At 37.2% G+C, this 15,551-nt stretch overlaps 1 protein-coding gene across 5 annotated transcripts in view; it reads left to right on the forward strand.

Moving 5' to 3' along the window:
- SH3RF2 (SH3 domain containing ring finger 2) overlaps positions 1-15,551 on the forward strand; it is an 82,691-nt gene that overhangs the window by 44,619 nt on the left and 22,521 nt on the right. The gene's annotated exons all lie outside the window — the stretch shown is intronic.

Consider the following 15,551-nt stretch of genomic DNA (forward strand, 5'->3'; position numbering starts at 1 on the left):
GGATTGAAAGTCACATAGTTTAATAAAACCAAAAAGCAAAACCAAAGATTTTTTTTTTAAATGAACGAAAAATTGAAAATGAAAGTGAAATGCCAACACAGATCGTCATCTATTGGTGGAATGAACAGTCAGGGCAGTAATCCTAAACCTAGAAATTTTCTAGAGCAGAAGAGGGCCCTCTATATCTTGTTCTTTTTTGGTGGAGGGAGCTTTGGGCCCTTACACCCCAGCAGTAGCACCAAAATTTATCTACAAACCGATAAATAATGAGGGCATAATTTTATGATTTTCTGCAGGAAAAAAATCCAAGTACTGTAAATGTCAGAAATCTGCAACCAAATGAACAGGTTTATTAATGTCTGATATGCCCTATAGGGTAGTGATTGCAAAAATCTACTCTGATGTCCTATCATTGCTGTGTGGTCATGGCCATTGGCTGAAAGAGGTTTAACTTTCTCTATTCTAGAAAATAGATAATATTTCTAAGAAGGTTTTGATTTGTGTTCTCTTTAGCTCACCTAAGTAAATCCTGTGGTTTTATTCATTTGAAAACTTGAAAAGAAATTATTGTATATGGTCTACACTTTACATAATTATGTGCACTATTTTCCAAATTAATCAAGAAATTTTGTACAAACTATATAAAATCTGATAATTTACAAGGCAATCTCCTGAGTTTATAAAATTAATTTCTTTTGTCCTAATAAAAAGTACTGGTCAATGTAACCCATCAGCGTATCATGTGCTTATTTCTTTGGATAGATGCACTAAACCATTATACTACCCATCAGCTTAGTCATCAGGTCACAGAATCAGCACATTATAGAGTAAAATTACCTAATTCATTTTAGAAATTGCATAAGAATAGGATTGGTTGTTTTGAAAAGCTGCAGTGATGAGCTTGGGACCACATGGGTCATTCCCATGCATTTGGTTGGGTTCAAGGATTATAGCCTAAACTCTAAAGAATGATAGGCATGGCTAGTTTTGAAAGCGTTAATCATCTATTTGGAAAGAGGATCCCAGATCCAGTTTCCTGAATAAACAATTCCTTAACTCAGAGCAGGCTAATACAAAAAATCTTAAGGTATATACGTGTGGCTTACACAAATGCCATCAACCTGTAACAAAAGGAGGGGACAAATGACAAAACATGCAATATAGTGTTACAATGCAAACCCAATGATGTAGGGTTTTGCATACAATAAATGAATGTCTGGAAGTTTGCATTGTGATGTCACAGAATAGATGTCATTATCTTTTCATGAAGGTTTATAGTTTATGCCTATAATCTCCAGAGACCCTGGTGAGCTATTTTCAGGGACAATGATCAGCTAAAGCATTAATATGTTCTATTGAAAGAGCCATTTGTTAATGGGATCAACTATTATGTTTTCTAATTCGGAATTTCATTTTAAAAGGCCAATATTACAAATGTCTAAGATTGTTCTGAATTCTGCATTTTTACTGCTTTCCTACTCTACAAAACTTCAATGGGACACTGAATACCACTGAAAATAGCAAAATAGTATTTTATACGTACTATTTTACACGTACAAATTCTCTAAGTCTTGCAGAACCAGTTCACCTTTTTGGAGCTACGTATAAAGTTTACTTGACTATGAACAGCGACATTAACAAACCCAAGGGTTACTCATTGTTCTGCATCAGCACCGAGATTTAATTCTTAAAACCAGCAGGCAATGTTAATGAAGATTAAAGAGTGTTGAGATGTATATCAGACCAAGCAGTAAAATGTAGAGAAGTAAATTGTTAGCATTAAACCTGTCTATGAGACACAAAGTCTCTTCCAAAATAAGGCAGTTTCTTTGCTCCTATTACAATGGAAAGATCTGTCTCATTAGTCTTTAAAGCCACCACAGAGTCAGGGAGGAACAAAAATTAAGAACTAATTGACTTTATTCCTGCATATTTGTTACTCAGCAAGACAGAGAAGAATGGAAAGAAACAAAAAAAGATCTTTGAAACAAGCCAATCTGGTATGGCCTGAAGCATTTGTTTGTCAGAGCCCTTAGCTGCATTTAGCCAGACCTGACTGATGTGACCTATGTTCAGATTTGTTCAGAAATTAGCAGGAAACCCCAAAGAGTCAATTACAATGAGAAGCTGGGGTGGGGGAAATCCTGTAAGAGAACAGTAGCAAACCACTTCAAACTGTTAGCAAGGGTCAAATTCAGTTGACCTCACACTTTCATTGCCATATTGATCTATTTGATCCTTTCTATTTTCCAATACATAAGTTCTGGGACAATTCCAGAGCATTCTTTTGCTTAAAAAGTGGAACCTGTGGAGATTGAAGGGATTATTTTCAGGAGTTGAGGAAGAATGATTAGAGGATACAAGTAGCAAGTACATTGCCCATTAAGGATGGAAGGAAGATAGATACGGTAGTTACCACTGAGTAGAAATCCACATTGCATGGTGCTTGGCTGGTTTAATGTTGCTACAGAAATGTTGCTTCTTTATGTTTCTACGGAAGGCAGATCTGTATATAGTAATAGAATTTGAGTCATCTGCAATAGGTTAGCCAGATATTCCATCCCTCAGTTATTTCGGAACAGTTCCCTCAACCATAATGTTATTTTAATTTTCTCAAAATAATATTTGTCCTACTACTTTAAAGTGGAAATGGATCCTTTTAATTAGCCATTGCTGCCAGTCCATAAATGAGTATTGTTTGGGTAAATAGCAAATACTTAATATAGGATACATTAATAAACCAAGTAATAGAGAATGAAAGCTAGCTCATTACTAAAAACAAATAATATTCTAAGACTCCTTGTCGAGTCGGCATAAAGGCGCATCATTTTCTTACAACCAGAAGTTGCTGAGAATATGAGATTGTAAGGTTTAAGGGCTAAACTTTATACATCAGATTGCACCTTAACTTCCCCCAAACCTTTAAAATAATTCTTCCTCCCATATTCCAGAAATTCCCAGCCATAAAATAAGATAGGGATGCATGCCATCTGTAGGACCCAGGGCTGTTCACTTGCATATATAGTGTATATATCCTTGCTTATGCTCGTATTGTTTGCCTGTTTTTATATCCTTCATATATTAACCGGTTATCTCTCTGATAATTTTCGATTATTTCCCTGTTCTTTTTCAATTGCAACTTGTAGTTTTATGCTGTGCTAATCTTGACGCAAACTGCTTAAATGCACACTAACTTACATCATCTCCAAGCTTAATCATGCCAAATGATTCAATACAAAGATCCTAATAGAAAAAAATATGTGTAGATCAGAGTTGAACTGAGAAGGTCTTGGTCCTCTTAAAGGTTTGTTGTTTGCTTGCAGATGTTTCATTACCCGACTGGGTAAGAGTGAATGTGGGGTTTGCTCCTTGTTTATGTACAGTGGCTTGCCCTACCAATGTTGGTGGGGGTGTGGTTTTCTCCTTAGTAGTTCCTTAATTAGGGTAATGTTCTCTGCTTGATGGTTTGTCTGGTGTTAATCCCTGCTTGTCTGGGTGTGGGCTGATGGAGAGGATATGTGCTGGTTATTTTGTTTCCTTTTTAGCTTGATTATATAGACTTTAGTTTCAAGGCATATATTTTTGTTTGTGTATATTTTGACAGAGTTATGAAATATCTAATAAATCTATTTATATATATGAAAATAATGTGAGGACCCCAAAACCAAGAAAGGCATGTAGAGTTACTCCAGAGAAGTTTTCTTTGTTGGCTTTGAACTATCTTGCAAAACTACAGAAATTGCTTGCATCATTAAAGAGATACTCTGAGAACCTCTGGGGAGAAAGACTCTTCATTCTCTTTCTCCCAATAAAGAGATCGGTCCTCTGGAAGGCAATCCCACCCTTCTGGGAATCAACACCATATTCCACTACAATAGCTATTTCTATTTCAACCTATTTCCAATGTATCTTGTCATTATAATATAAATAATTCCCCCTGGTATACTGAAATTGGAGACTCCGGCTCTTTATTGCCATTTATCATCTTTAAGAGATAATGTCCTCTAAATAATACAATGGTCATTCTCTCTGACCAAAAGGCATTTGAAAGTGAGATTACACCAGCCTTGGGATGCCTGACAATAATAATATTTTTTTTAAAAAAATGATAAGATGTTGATAGTAAGCGATAGTGATATCTGAGCTTTGCCAAACACAACAGGATAATGAAGATAAACTAATTACATATTTGAGAAGAGAGCGGGGATAACCAAAAGGACAGACAAGCTCATGTTACAGAAGATCAGTTTATGAGACATTTGCAGACCTCAGACAGAGTGTGATTCCTGAAGATAAATTGCAGAAAATGTAAACAGTATCTGCAGCATTCCAAGAACCAAAGCTATCAAGGAATTAAGAGATTCCTGAGACTGACTAACTCTTCAGTTAAACGTTGCAAATGTCCCTGGAGTCTGAGATTGCTGACTTTTTGAATCCTCTGGGAATCCTCTGGGAATAGGTGGAGTAGCTTTGTAGAAGATCATGGAGAAAATTACCTCTTCCTTGCCTCCCTCAGTATTATTTGGGGAGGTTGATGTGTATGGGTAAATGAATGGGTAAAATCAATTGCCTTCCAAAGAGACACAAGGCAACAGTCCAGAATCTAGTTTTCAATAAACTGTATTTATTGTTTATATGACAGTAAGCAAAAATTATGGATAGGGAAGGAAAATTTAGGAGACATTCATAATACCTATTGTTTATTATGGTTAATTCCTTCAAAATATCTTGTACTTACAAAAAGGGGCACAAGATTGTAATGTGTCTTTGTGCTTGGATGTGCATATGTATGCACGCTAAAAACTTTTTTCTCCGAATTCCAAGCACAACCTACAATACAGGCCATCCTCACTTCTTAACCACTTAACTCTCTACACAGAGCTTCAGCAGATGAAAGGGGGGGGAAGCCTATTGCAAAGCTGTGATTCTAAGCACAGACCTTCTGCCAAAACAAAGCAGCATTTTTAGGGAAAGGGATTGTGAAACTCATCCAGGTAGCTCCAAATGCCAGTTCCAAATGCCAGCTCCCTTTGAGGTTAACAAGGAAGCTTACCTCCTGGAGGCATTCAAGTGATGTTTGACCTTTCATGCATTCCTCCGGTTTGGGCGTGGACTGTGCACATTGTTTTTTCTTCTCAAATGAGCAATGAGCCTTTCAGTTTTCCCAACTGCACAGCTGGAGACCGAAGGCACCGATTCCAACTAGAATGCATGGGCTTCTTTGAGTCTCTTGAGAGGTTGGTTTTGACTTTAGTTTTTGTTTGGGTCAGGGAGGGTTGTATTAATAACTGATAGCTTATAAAAACATTTTGCTTCTTTCCTTTATAGCAGCTCTGGGTGTCTGGTTAGCACTACTAAGCACTTCTAAACAGGGATTTTTTTTAAAAAGAAGGTCTTGTAAAAGTAATGTGATAGGTGCAGTTGAAATGAGGAAATGTTTTTGGGAGCTTTGAGTTGAGTTGGAAGGAGCTTGCACTGCTTTGCTCTGCCTCTGAAAAGGAAGGCTGATCCACCTTCATTCTTGTCCCTGAGTTCATTCATTTTGTTCTAGAAAAAAAAAAGGATTCCTGGCAACTACCGTATTTAGAAGAGATAGCATCTTATGAACACTTAGCGTGGAGTAAATTCAGTGGGATTAATTCTGAGCAATCCCAAACTTGGATTGTGCAATGTGGGACTTTGGAAAAACAGGTGCTGGTTCTGCACAATGGACTCAGTTCCAAATCACACTTTTCACCTCCTTTCTAATATTAAGCTGCCACTTCTCACATGTTATATTTTGAATCAATAGTACTTTTTCATGTCGAGGGGAAGAAAACTTAACCTAAGCTAATTCTTTATTTCATATAAGACAGGATGTGATTTTAGTATATGTTCCAGCATGTCGGTATCTTGTATAGTTTACATGTCTTCCCAGCCAAAGTGGAGGCCCCCATAAGACATCTGTTCAGCAGTAAACTGGTAGTATGGTTAACTTTTTTTATCAATGTACATTGGTTGGTACATTCTCTAAAGCTTCTGTTCTTGAGATGAAGGGAGTAGCTACTGTATACAAGGAACTTCTGTACAGAGTTCCTAACACAGATGAAGTTATGCATCTGAATATCCATCTTTATGAAGACTCTACTCACAGGGATGATTCAAGGATTCATTCCATAAAAAGAATGGATTGGATGCAGAAAAGGTGAAAAAGAGAAAACAAATTACTAGCCAGGAAATGTATCAATGTTACACATCGTCTTGTTTGCATCCTAACCTGTTTATGTAGTTACCAGTCAAAGTGCCTAAGGATGGAAGAGTCAGTCTGATTTACTCACTGTATTATTAGCATTAGTTCAAGTCCCATCTGATTTCCTCAGCACTTTGAACAACTTAAAAATCCATAGGCATTGTTATAGCTATAAAATAATGTAAACATGTTTCCATGACACATGCATTTTTGCAAGCAACTTTCCCAGTATGTACCATTTTCTCCCCCTAATTCATGGAAGAACAACATTGTATGTCATAAACGAAGGCCAAAAGATAATTTCATTCAAGTTTGAACATTATTTTCAGAAATACAAATTACACCCAAGTGTGTTTTAAAAATAACCTGGCATAAAATATGCAAAGAGGGATAGATGAATTGTCATCATCCCAGTACTCATTTCACATGGTTATTGTGTTAAAAATGTACAATATATTGCTTTGTTTTAGATTTTATTGAAAAGGAAATGTTTTAACTTCCTGTAGATTTTGGCTGTGGAGAGATGCCTGAAAATGAAACACCAATGCCTAGAAGTCTATCAATCTCATTACTGTAATCTGAAGATCATTTTTTCAAGATAAAATTATTATCTCATCAATTCTTAATCCTTGGCCATGGCAGTCCTTTCGTTTAATTAACACCAGCAGTGACTCCCTTATCTCTCCTCTAGACTCAGAAATCCCAAGAGTAACCTCTTAAAAAGGGCCATTTGTTTTCTGATTAGAGCATTCTCCTAGTTTCATCAGCTGTCACATCTCTTCTTCCAGTTGTAAGTCAAAGGAGACAGATTAATATGAGGTGAAATTGTTACCTGACAGCCAGTAGAAAACCTCAGACTGTCTTAGAGAGTCATCCAAATTTCCTGCCATTGCATTGGCAATTACATCAGTTATTGACCTTTCCCTTGAATCAAGTTCAATTATAGCTTTGGTTTTCTTGGCAAAGAGGTAGAAATTACTTGCAACTGTCTTCTTTTTTTTGGTGGGGAGGGGGTTGTATTTCCCAGATTAGCCTATAGTCCTAAAATTTCCTAATGGTGTCCCAACTATTTACTCAGTCTGATCCTCCATGACTATTTAACTAACAGTCAGTCTGATCCTCCATGACTATTTAACTAATAATCTCAAAAAACTAAGCAGGCCCAAGTTGAGTAAATACTTAGATGAGACACCTAGTTAATTTCAAAGCCAAGAAATCTATATTTACTTTAATTTACCACATGCCACTTTTGTTTTAGAAAGCCCCAGTAACACTTCTGTTTATCATAGCTAGTAGGGTATTGTATGCAATGTTGCCTAAAATACAAATGCTCGTTTTAATAGGATTAACCAGAATCTTACATAGAACTTCAGCCTCATGGAATGTTTTTTCAAAAGCAATGAACTCAAGTCTATGCATGTATATTCCCAACTAAATTATATTAACCAAAATAGTTTAATCCTAGGGTAATGGGCAACATAATGCTGTATTTAATTCTTTAAATACTTTTTCATCTCGGCTTTATTGTAGTGACAATGCATTGGTATAAATAACATGGGAGAGGCAGAAAGCTAAATTAATCCTTCTGTGAAGACAAGAGACAACTTCATCCTGTGTACCAGTTTCCTATCTGAAAAAGTCTGAGTAGGATTAAATTGTGGTACAGTCTTAATCCCAATTCTTGTGGAGTAAGCACTAATGAATTCATGGAACATAGACTTAAGAAATGACGTGTTAATGTTGCACTGTAGAATTTCAGATGCTGTCAGCCTAGTGTAAAGAGAATCTCAGGTGAATCCAACCACAAGGTCTTGCTCCATCTTTTCCTGGTTAATTACACAACGGAAGAAGAGATGTTTAAATACAGGAGAGCTAGAAATGAAGCTCAGCGTTGTCTCAAACCTTTTTAACTTCCCAAATTCTGTGGATGAGGAATTGCCATTGCTTGTATAGCCTAGAAATGTAGCATTTCTTCTTAACTACCGTGGTTTAAGGATTACTTATGAGACTAACTAGTATAACATGCATACATGCACATTATGATGGGATGGGGTGTATAAATTATATCTCTTCTAAAAGAGAACCCCCTCCCCAATCATAGACCTCATCATTCTGGGGAGGGCAGCCATTTTCATTCTCAAAGTCACACTTTTTTTCCTCGGTATCTCAAGCTCTAAATTGAGGAGGAGTTTAGTGGCAAACAGTAACAAAGAAACTGACCATTGAATTTCTGAATCCAATCCTAAATATTCTGAAGCCACAAAACGGAGCCTGGGGGTTGTATGAATGTAAGAGGTGTCTATTCCTGTTTTAGGAAGTGAGTCAGTAGATATATAATTGGAGAAGGCTGTAGAGGAATATAATCAGAGCAGAGTGGAAAGGAAGCTGTTACAAGAACAGAAAAAAACAATGCTACTTTGCTACCCTCTTTGCATTTTTAGATTATTCCCCAGACAGAGGAAGCCTTGCTGCTCTTTGAACTTGGTTATTTTCTTGCCGATGTTTCATTACTCAGCTAGGTAACATCTTCAATGTTAGAAATGGGTAGTATTTCCTCTATGTTTATACACAGTAGCTTGTCCTCTCACTGGGGTTGCGGGGAGGGGGGGTGTTTCTCCTTGATAGTTCCTTGATTAGGATGTTTTTAATACTTGATTGTTTGAGTTGGTAGTTCCTTTAGGGTATTTGCTTTCTGCTTGATTGCTTGTCTGGTGTTCCTCCTGATATTAACCCCTGCTTACCTTGGTGTTGATTGCAGGCTAGGCAATGTTCAGATCTTTTTATTCCTTTTGAGCTGTTTTAAGTGTGTCTTTTGAACAATGTGCAAATGTGATTCATCTCTATGTGCCTTAAATGGCTGATTTGTCTGAGTGCTGGGCTTCCAGGAATTAGCATTTTTTTGCATTTAGCTTGGTCTAGGATGCTCACAGTTCCCAGTTGAAACTATATTTAAGTCTTTCCATGTGTTGTGGCATTAAGGAGTTTTCGTAGTGTCTTCTTGCTGCCAGTTGGTGTTCATGGATGTATTCTGCTACTATTCTTCTGGTTTGTACTGCATAATGGGGTTCCAATGGGGTAGCATTACATTGGAGGTGGTTGATGGACCAATAGAAGATTCCCCCGTCACTCCTGTCATGCATTCTGCTCCCCCTCCCATCTTTTAAGCATAACTTTTAATATTATCTATGTCTACCTACCTCTACATCTATCGATCTATCGATCTATCGATACACACACACACACACACATTACACACCTTTTTATTGCTTTTAATGTTGTAAACTGGCCAGAGTCTCCTCACGGTGAGATGGGCAGCAAACAAATTTAATCAATAAATAAAATAAATCAATAAAGGGTGTTACAGTCCTTACATTGTATGTTTAGATGGCTCATGTTTTTACTTCTTGGGCTACTGGGTATTTCTATTTTTATTTTGGAAGGCTTTTGTTGGTTTGTGTGCTGTGGTGATGCCATGTTGATGTAACAGTCGTGGGTTGTTTCTGAGATGGTTTTTGATATATGGTAATGTTTCCCTTTTCATAGGTTGTATTGGTTGTTCTCTAGTGGGTTGAGTAGTTGAGCACTTTTTGCCTGGGTATCTGTTTTATTGGAAGATGTTGTATAGGCAGTCTGTTTTCATTTTCTAGTATTCTGGGTTGCTGCAGTGCATTTGTGACCATTTGAATGTTGTTCTTACACAGCTACGCTTATGGGAAGTTGGGATGTTAATTTGGTAATGAAGCAGTTGGCTAATATGCGTGGTTTGTGATAAACTTGTGTTTCTATTTGCTCTTCTGTTGAGGATATCCAGAAAGGGTAATCCGTTGTTTTCTTCTTTCCTTAGGAATGTTATTCCTCTGAAGATGTTGATTATTTCATGTGTCTTCTCTAGTTGCTCCTTTTTTATTATAACAAGGATGTTGTCTTACATGCCAGTCCATACTTTTGGTGGTATGTTTGGGAGTTATATTTTTCTAGACACTGCATTACAGTCTCTGCTACGAGTCTTGAGAATAGTGATGCCATGCGTGATCCTCTGATTGGTTGGTATATTTGTCCATCAAACTGAAAATAGATAGTAAGGCAGAGGTTGATCTATTTTGATCTTAGTATATTCAATTAGATCAAATGTGTTGTGCAGTTAGGTCAGGTGTATTATGTAACACAACTGGTATGGATTCCTTTGCTAGTTCTGAGTTTGTAAATACTGCTATGACATCAAATGAAACCATAATCTCTTCTTTTATTATTTAAGTCTTCAGTTTTCTGGAGCACTCTAGTGCAGGGGTGTCAAACAGGATTTCTTCGAGGGCTGGATCAGCATTATAGTTGTTCTTCCCAGGTTGGCCAGGGAGGGGAGAGACGGGACAGATACATCCTGCAGCACCCTGATGGCTAAAACCATTTTGGCCATCAGGGTGCTACAGGAAGCCGTCCAGGCTGCACCCCATTTTTGCTAGCAGAGGCACCACGCACCAGTCCCTTGCTATTTCTAGGCTGGCCCTGTGGGCCAGATCTCAGCACCCCACGGGCTGGATCCAACCCCCCAGACCTTGAGTTTAACACCCCTGCTCTAGTGGAAAGTTAATAGAATATTTACTTCCCAATATGAAATGCCAAAGTCTTTTTTATAAGTTCTTTAGCTATGTTGTATTTTGGGAGCCCTGGTACTAATACAGTTGGATGAAGCAATATGTTGAACTTGTGTATTTTGGACCAACCATAGAAGGCTGGGAGGATGGGTCCATTGGTCATCTGCCACCGTTCTTCTTTCGTGATTTAACCTTTCTTGGATAGGTTAGGTCATCAAGAGATTTTCTTGCTCAGGTTGTCAAACATCTGAATTGGGTTGGTGTTTACTGGGATGTAGATTTTTTTTTTGTCTTCCACTAATTCTTTGCCTTTTGTATATATTGTGATTTGTCCATAATTACTGTAGCTAAGCTTGTGTCTGCTAGTAAGATGATAATGGTTTGGTCTTTCTATAGGTTTTTGAGAGTTGCTCTTTCCTCTGCTTTGAGTTGGTCCCTATTCTGTGTTCTTCTTGTCTGTGGTATAATTGTCTAACTTATATTTTCTTGCCAAGTCCTGTTGTTTTTGATTTCCTGAGTCTCCTTCTTTAGATAATTTCTAAAATGCTAGGTTAAGAAAGACAAGTTAAGAAAGCGCAAGACCTAAAGACTTTGTGAACATGTATTAATAACCTGTGTATGAGGTATTCCCCAAACAATCTATTCCCTCTGGACAGGAAGTGAGGAAAAGGATCTATATTCAAAATAATTAATGGTGTCATTTAAAACTCTGGAAGACATGTGCTCACTGCCTTGGGGCTTCTCACACCTCAAAGATGAAGCATTGCTTCTATGAATGATAGAAACTTCCTAACTCCCTAAGCCAGCAACGCCCACAATTATTTTGCTCCTTTTGCTGTTCATCCCTCTGCTGAAAGCAGAGTCTGGTCTGGAAAACATTCCAGTGGTTTTTCTTTCCTTTCCCCTCTTTGAGGCAGAAGCACTTTTGTTAATCGGCATGAATAACAGAAAGCAATTTCATTTGAGTTGTAGAAGAAAACAAAAGTTCTTGTTCATCTGCAAAATTGTGTGTGACTCCCCAAAACCCCATGGACCACAGCAAGCCAGGCTCCCCTGTCCTAAACTGTGCCCTGGAGTTTGCCCAAACAATAGTTGGATTGAGATAATTGGGAATAAAAAATTGGATATTGTTCTGGAGAAGAAATCTTCAAACTAAAATTGAATCAGTAGAAGAAATTATTATTGCTATTGTTTATGGATGTGGTGGCTCAGTGGGTAAGATGCTGAACTTGTCAATCAGAAAGTTTGGCAGTTCAGCGGTTCGAATCCCTAGCACCGGGTAATGGAGTGAGCTCCCATTACTTGTCCCAGCTTCTGCCAACCTAGCAGTTCAAAAGCACATAACAATGCAAGTAGAAAAAGAGGGACCACCTTTGGTGGGAAGGTAACAGCGTTCTGTGCACCTTTGGTGTTTTGTCATGCTGGCCACATGACCATGGAGACATCTTCAGAAAGCCTTGGCTCTTCAGCTTTGAAACGGAGATCAGCACCTCCCCCTAGAATCAGGAACAACTAGCACATATGTGCAAGGGGAACCTTTACCTTTTATTTATGGACAAGCAGAGAATACTATTAATGGTTCACATAAAACTTACCAAAAAATATTCAGTAGTCAAATATAAAATGAAATGAGGGGTTCTCTCTCATCTATAGCTGAGTGAGTGAAATGAGATATGGAATTTGAGAGCCCAATGGCATTGACTTTGGCAAAATACTGAAATCCAACATCAACAGCACCATAAAGAAAAAATCAGATCCTGCTCCAAAATTATTCTTCCTTAAATTTTCCTTATTACTTTGTCTATAGATATTCTCACTCATACAGGTCATGGTTGTCCCAAAGGTGTTTTTTCAAAAGGCAATTGGATTTTGTTTTTTCCTTAAAGATATTTCACTTCTCATCCAAAAAGCTTCTTCAGTGAAGAAGCAGGGAAGAAGCTTCTTGGATGAAAAACAAAACATCTTCAAGTAAAAAACAAAACCCAGTTGCCTTTTGAAAAAGCACCTTTAGGACATTAATTAATTAAATTGTGAAATCACTTTTGCCCTCTCAGTTTAAAAATGGAATGTAAAATAAAGTTTGTTTGGTTGTGGAAAGTATCTACTGTGAAATGAGACGGTCAGTGGGTGTTTTATCTTTCATTTTATTTAAAATTAAGTCACTACCAAGGCAGTTATGAAGTTACTATTGATGATACATTGTTCTTTGTTGTGAAAATTGTTCCTTCGAATTCCTCCAGGAAATGAAGTCATTTTCATTTCATTTCTAGAGACATTGAACTGGAGAATCGGTTATTCTTATGTGGCTTTGCCTTTGGCATAATTAATTAAAAGTAAAACAAAGGAAGAGAGTGCAGTTGTCATCCATTTTGTCTCATGCAATTTGTTACAAACAGACACAATATCACAACTTTGAAATGTTGGTCTATTCGGTATGAAAAAAGAACCGTGAACATCTATTCTGATTTTTGCTCTATGGCATTGCTAAGAGACAAATTTATATTTATTGAAGAATAACTAGGCATCTTTATTCAAGCAGGTATTTCTCTTATCATTTTTTAATTCTAAACAGCATTCTGCCATTAGCAAAAAAGAACATCTAAAGTGATGGAGCATATCCAATGAAATAAAACAGTGACTGTGCTAGATTGATTCTTCTGGGACCCTTAAGCTTGAGTGACAAATTCATAGTTTTCTGCCAATGTTCAGTGGGAAAGCAGATTTTTAAAAAGGTGCATGAAACCTCTGACAATTTAATGAGCATTAACATTTTACAGATGCCCCTAAATGACTCCAAAATTGGAAAAGTTACACTGAAATTTTAGCCCCAGTGGCTAAAATTCCAGTGGCAGTTCTAGCTACCAGGCCTCCTGTGTCCTATGGCTATTGGCTACTGAAAAAAAGTGTACTGCATAAACCAGAAGATTGCCTATAGTACACTAGGCCAAACCAAACATATACATCTTTCCATTGCTGCTCCTGTTATTTTTGCCCACTGTGAATATGAGTTTATTTCATTCTTATCAAGATAATATAAGGATAATTAATTAAACCCTGAAATGCCTCCTGAAAAATAAAAAAGAAGTAGAAACTTGATGTTTCCCCTTATGCTAATGCCAAATTCTTTTGAATGTATGGAAGAAGACCTGAATTCTATAGACTGGAAGACTAAAACATTCTGCACAATTTAAATATTCCTAGAAGTATGGTAGCCCTTGACTTACAAGAGTTTATTCAGTGACTGTTCAAAGTTACAACGGCACTGAAAAAACTGACTTAGGACCATTTTTCACACTTACAACTGTTGCAGCATCCCATGGTCACATGATCAAAATTCAGATGCTTGGTAACTAACTCATATTTTTAATGGATGCAGTGTTCCAGGGTTATGTGATCACCTTATGTGACCTTCTGATCAGCAAACTCAATGGGAAAGCCAGATCCACTTAACATCTGGGTTACTAATTTAACAACTGCAGTGATTCAATTTAACAACTGCGGCAAGAAAGGTCCTAAAATGGGGCAAAAAACACTTAATGAATGACTCGTTAAATGGAATTTTGGGTCATTTGCGTCAATGGCATCAAGGACTACCTGAATTGTATTATTTGCAAAGTGTTCCAAAATTTCGTTTTACTGTTCTTTAATGCTGAATGCAGAGAGGCTGCCTTATCTTGTACTGCTGTGAATTCAAATTCAGTACAAAATGAGATTCGTGATACCTTTTTTTACTCCATCCAAGCAGTATTAGAGTAGTATGGAATTTGGGATTGATTAATAAATACATACACAAAAGAATGTAGGTGCTTTGCATTTCTTATTTGAGGAAATGAGTCAAAGCATTGAAAACAGAAAGAAGTGAGAAAGAATGTAAGTTGGACAATAACCTTGGCATCCAAATTAAATTCCATTATAATTATTTCCCATTGCCACTGGTAGCATCAATTTTACCCCCTTTGCTAATCAGAAATTCCTAAGTAAACTTCTATATATACATGCACATATTTCTGAAATTAATTCTCCTAGTGCCACATCAGTCCCATGTTTTCCTTCATTCCAGCAATAGGAAGTGTTAAATTAATATATCTACAAGTACCTCTAGTATTAACTACAGAACCTCATGTATAACTCTGTCTTGCAGCATCGCAATTGCCATTCTAGCACTGAGTTATTTGAGCATTGAAAACATTCATATTGTAGCCCTTAGTTTGCTGCTAGCTACAATTAAGCATAGGTAGTAATAAAATCTCACTAGAATGAACGGAAACAGGTGAGTTCAATGAGTCATGTATTATTTTGGGTACCTCTTTAAAGCAAAGGGCTGCTTCTTTGTTTTTCTCTTTCATGAAGTTCTGATGTGAGTTTCATTGTGGATTCCATTATGTGGGGAGTGGTTGAGTTTTGAAAAATTGGTGGCTGGAAAAGAGCATATTCACAGATTATGCCCAAACATAATTTATGGTAATGGGAATGGTTTATTCACATAAACAATGAAAGGTCAGATCTTAAAACCTAGATTTCTTCTGGTCAAATGGTTCGTCTCTTAGGAGAATATCCCATTTCCACAAAATCAGGTGGTTCTTCTAATGATCTGCCTAGAGTCATCATCTGCCTACAATCTAACCTTGTAGACAGATATTGTCCGTGCTTCTTCGTTGTCTTTTCCTAACTCAGAAGGTATAGCTATCCTCAGAAATACATCTCATTCCCAACATCATTCAAATGTTCAG

Source organism: Thamnophis sirtalis, unplaced genomic scaffold, assembly GCF_051295495.1.
Source record: "Thamnophis sirtalis isolate CommonGarterSnake01/CBP01778 unplaced genomic scaffold, rThaSir2_p1.2 scaffold_3, whole genome shotgun sequence".
In the NCBI taxonomy this organism is placed as follows: Eukaryota; Metazoa; Chordata; class Lepidosauria; order Squamata; family Natricidae; genus Thamnophis; species Thamnophis sirtalis.